This window comes from Hylobates moloch, unplaced genomic scaffold (genome assembly GCF_009828535.3).
Source record: "Hylobates moloch isolate HMO894 unplaced genomic scaffold, HMol_V3 SCAFFOLD_1514, whole genome shotgun sequence".
Classification (NCBI taxonomy): domain Eukaryota; kingdom Metazoa; phylum Chordata; class Mammalia; order Primates; family Hylobatidae; genus Hylobates; species Hylobates moloch.
The window spans coordinates 2,703-7,784 of NW_026653789.1; the positions used below are offsets into that span (position 1 = coordinate 2,703).

General features: G+C 41.4%; 1 long non-coding RNA gene across 1 annotated transcript; it reads right to left on the bottom strand.

The window, feature by feature from the left end:
* Positions 1-3,029: 3,029 nt before the first annotated feature.
* Positions 3,030-4,795, bottom strand: LOC131382703 (uncharacterized). Its single transcript, XR_009212296.1, has 3 exons — positions 4,666-4,795; positions 4,472-4,530; positions 3,030-3,080 (listed from the first exon to the last, which is right to left on the bottom strand). It is a non-coding gene; the product is annotated as an uncharacterized LOC131382703 (long non-coding RNA).
* Positions 4,796-5,082: the final 287 nt, after the last annotated feature.

Sequence of the window (5,082 nt, forward strand, 5' to 3'; positions counted from 1 at the left end):
ACAATCTTAAAGATAACAGAAATTGAGGAATGGGTATTTTAGTGGTCATTGTACTATTTTCTCTACTTTTGAATAGGTATAAAAATTGTGATTTAAAAATGTAAAATAAAACAGCCGGGTGCTGTGACTCATACCTGTAATCCCAGCACTTTGGGAGGCTGAGGCAGGTGGATCACATGAGTCAGGATTTCGAGACCAGCCTGGTCAACATGGTGAAAGCCTGCCTCTACCAAAAATACAACAAACAAACAAACAAACAAAAAATCAGCCGGGTATGGTAGCAGGCACCTGTAATCCCAGCTACTCAGGGGGCTGAGGCAAGAGAATCCAGGAGGCAGAGGCTGAAGTGAGCTGAGATTTTGCCACTGCACTCCAGCCTGGTGACAGAGTGAGAATCCACCTCAAAAAAAAAAAAAAAGAAAGAAAAAAGTAAAAATGAATTGACTAATCCCTGCTCTGAAGCCACATCCAAACAGAACTCTAAAAAAAAGATTCAAGCAATTTACATGGTGCTGCTTATATGCACATCTCCCTCGCACCTCTGTATGTAACATTTAAATATTTTGCAACATGATGGGTGGGAGTGGCTCAAAGCTGGACATGCTGGCATGTGCCTGTAGCCCCAGCTACTTGGAGACTGAGGCAGGAGGATAACGTGAGCATAGGAGTTCTAGTCCAACCCAGACAACATAAGAAGACCCTGTTTCTTTCTTTCTTTTTTTTTTTTGAGATGGAGTTTCACTCTTGTTGCCCAGGCTGGAGGGTAATGGTGTGATCTCGGCTCACTGCAACCTCTGGCTGCTGGGCTCAAGCAGTTCTCCTGCCTCAGCCTCCCGAGTAGCTGGGATTATAGGCACACACCACCAAACCCAGCTAATTTTGTATTTTTAGTAGAGATGGGATTTCTCCATGTTGGTCAGGCTGGTCTCAAACTCCCGACCTCAGGTGATCCACCTTCCAAAATTCTGGGATTACAGGCATGGGCCACCGCACCCGGCCAACTCTGTTTCTTTAAAAAGAAAGGTCGGGGAGCTGTCAGGGAGCTCCTTGATGAATTATTTTGGCGATATCAACAATTGCTATCAAAACGCCACTATAAAATCCAAAATTATATCTATTCCCAGATCTTTCTCCTTACTTCTAAACTCATTTATCCAACTGTCTCCTCCACCTCCACACCTCAACTTAAATGTCAACTCAAAATAAATAACTTAATAATTAATTTATTTGTTCTTAAACTGGCTTTCCTCTAACATCTCAAGACTTGTCTTAAATTCTTACTTAATGTTATTAGCACCAAATCTGAAAGACTCTAGTATACAGACTCTTTGATATAAGAAACACGTGTTTTTGAGAAACCACACAAAATAAAATAATTATCATAGCTGTAAAAGCAAATATGCCCATAAACAAATAACAGTAAAGGATTAGAGGCTTTCAGTCACACTAGAGAGTGATGTTAAATAAAATTATTCTGTTAATTCAACAAGAAAATATATAAACCTAATTCTAACAAACTTTCTATAAAATAAAAAAGAACCAATTGTTGAAGTTGAGAGTGAAAAAAGTGGAAGTTTCCGAAAGAGGTGAGGCCCACTGCAGAATGTGCTCCTCAGGTATCATCAAGGCTGCCCCAATCACACCCCCTGCCTCCCCATCCCCTTATTCTACTTAATTCTATCCCAGACCTTAACACCTTATGTAGTAAATATCTCCTACTTACTACACCTTTCCCCACCAGATTGAATGCTCCAGAATGTATGGGGCAGTTCCCCGCCCCCACCCCGCACCTGACTCACAGGTGCCAAATGACTGCAGGATTATGAGGCTGGAAGTAGTAAATATTTCCTCAATACTTGCAGTGGTTCACAGCCATGAAAAATCTAATATTTCCTCTCTCTCTTTCAGGAACCTTAAAGAAAGCAGCAATACTGTCGTAGGCATTTGAATGAGAGCAACTAGATTTTAAATAGGAGCTGGGTAAAATGAGGCTGAGACCTACTGAGCTGCATTCCCAGATGGTTAAGTCTTTCTAAGTCACAGGGTGATGGAGGAGGTCAGCACAATATACAGGTCATAAAGACCTTGCTGATAAAATGAGTTGCAGGAAAAAAGCCAGCGAAAACCAAGATAACGACGAAAGTGACCTCTGGTCATCCTCACTGCTACACTCCCACTAACGCCATGGCAGTTTACGAATGCATGGCAACATCAGGAAGTTATTCTCTATGGTCTAAAAGGTGAACCATAAAAATAATCCACTCCTGGAGGAGTTCGGTGGCTCTCACCTGTAATCTCAGCACTCTGGAAGGCCAAGGCAGGTGGATCACCTAAGGTCAGGAGTTTAAGACCAGCCTGGCCAACATGGTGAAACCCCATCTCTACAAAAAATACAAAAAAAAAATTAGGTGTGGTGGTACATGCCTGTGATCCCAGCTATTCAGGAGGCTGACACAGGAGAATCGCTTGAACCCAGGAGGTAGAGGTTGCAGTGAGCCAAGATTGCACCATTGCACTCCAGCCTGGACACCATCTCGAAAAAAAAATAAAAAAAGTATGAGAGCCCGGGCGTGGTGGTTCAGGCCTATAATCCCAGCAGGTTGGGAGGCTGAGGTGGGTGGATCACCTGAGATCAGGAGTTCGAGACTGGCCTGACCAACATGGTGAAACCCCATCTCTATTAAAAATATAAAAATTAGCTGGGCATGGTGGCAGGTGCCAGTAATCCCACCTACTTGGGAGGCTGAGGCAGGACAATAGCTTGAACCTGGGAGATGGAAGTTGCAGTGATCCGAGACCACGCCACTGCACTCCAGCCTGGGTAACATGAACGAAACTCTGTCTCAAAAACAAAACAGTAAGAGAAAACTGGAGCTGAGTACTACTCATTGTATTTACTTTCCTAAATAAAATATCATTATAAAAAACATTACTCAGTAATATAATTTAATTGAAGGGGAAAAAACAGACTTACCAGATTTTTTTGCAAAAAGCTAATCTACCATCTTTCATAATTTAGTGATTCTGGTATACCATACTTCATTCACTATCGAAATCACAGGAATACAAGTTTTCAAAATCTAATGGGTTTAATAACTTAGGTTATTAAATATTATTATTATAAAATGGCAGTATTTTTCTTTCCTGTGACTAATTTTTTTTTTTTTTTTCTGACATGGAGTCTCGCTCTGTCACCCAGGCTGGAGTACAGTGGCACAATCTCGGCTCACTGCAAGCTCCGCCTCCTGGGTTCACACCATTCTCCTGCCTCAGCCTCCCGAGTAGCTGGGACTACACACACCTGGCTAATTTTTTGTATTTTTAGTAGAGAAGGGGTTTCACCATGTTAGCTAGGATGGTCTCGATCTCCTGACCTTGTGCTCCACCCGTCTCAGCCTCCCAAAGTGCTGGGATTACAGGCGTAAGCCACTGCACCTGGCACCTGTGACTAATATTATTTCTAAGATCCAGATTGTATTTATTACTGAAACAATGCTGACATACACTGCACAAAAAAAAGGAAGAACCAGACATTCGTTAAAGCTAGGAAAAAGCAGAACTGTGTGCTCAAGAACCACTAGCAGGCAGGACAGGCTGTCTCATGCCTATAATCCCAGTACTTTGGGAGGCCAAGGCGGGCAGATTACCTGAGGTCAGCAGTTCCAGACCAGCCTGGCCAACATGGTGAAACCCAAACTCTACTGCAAATAAAAAACTTAGGCAGGCATGGTGGCAGGTGCCTGTAATCCCAGCTACTTGGGAGGCTGAGGTAGGGAGAATTGCTTGAACCCAGGAGGTGGAGCTTGCAGTGAGCTGAGATCATACCACTGCACTCCAGCATGGGCAACAGAGGAAAACGTCATCTCAAAGAAAAAACAGTGAACAGTTAGCAGGTGCCATTTGCTATGGGGAGACTAGGCATATGATCTTGCTGGCAATTCTTCCATTTTAGTAAATCTAAACAGTGTGATTCCATTCTTTTTTGTCTGCACTCCACTCCAAAGCCAAAACAAGTATGAAAATCAAATATATTTCTATTTCTTTCAAAACACATCTAACAATTAAGAGATGATATGCATGGCTCCATACTCTAAAAGGAACCTTCTTATGTCCTGGGTATCGTGGACATTTGTTGAATGCTTTTTCAGTTGACTAGTGTAGACTTCAATTATAAACTCTTCAATGCATTATGTCAGATAAATCTTACATGTCAAAAGTAGGGCAACTATTGTGCTTTTAGTTATGTCTACCCATAAATGCATGTATTTATAAGGGGTTAATAAAAAGAAAATGAGTTTATTGTTCTAAAGAGTATTAGAATTTTGATAACATGAATTCTCCTGTCCTGGAACATAATTAAAAGTAAGAGGGATCTTATTTCATGTGAAAGGTACCATTAAAAAAATCATTGTTAAGCATTAAATAATTATTTCACACAATCTTCTAATCTGATTTAAGACTGAAGACCTACCTCCTAAAGCTGGTTTATCAAGTTGTAAGTCTTCATGTGTTGAATTCATAAGTTCATGTCTGAAAGGTGAGAATAAATACTTAATATTCATTAGGTAATATTCAGCAAAGTAATATTCACTGGTGCATATTTTACATTTCATCACCAAAGGTGGCTTTGAGAAGAAAAGAAAGGCTGGCCATGGTGGCTCACACCTGTAATCCCAACACTTTGGAAGGCTGAGGCAGACAGATCATGAAGTCAGGAGTTCAAGACCAGCCTGGCCAACATGGTGAAACCCCATCTCTACTAAACATACAAAAATTAGCCAGGCGTTGTGGCAGGTGCCTGTCATCCCAGCTGCTCAGGAGGCTGAGCTAGGAGAATCACTTGAACCTGGGAGGCAGAGATTGCAGTGCGTGAGGATCATACTCCAGCATGGGCGACAAAATGAAACTCCAGCTGAAAAAAACAAAAGAAATATCCCATTACTTTAAGGCAACGTAGATACAGCCAGAATTTCTACAGAAATCTGAACCACATTATAAAGCCAGAAAAACATACCAGCTAATATTATTTAATACAGATAGTAGTAAACGGAAGAAGTATTTTTTTGCAACCATTGCCTCCTG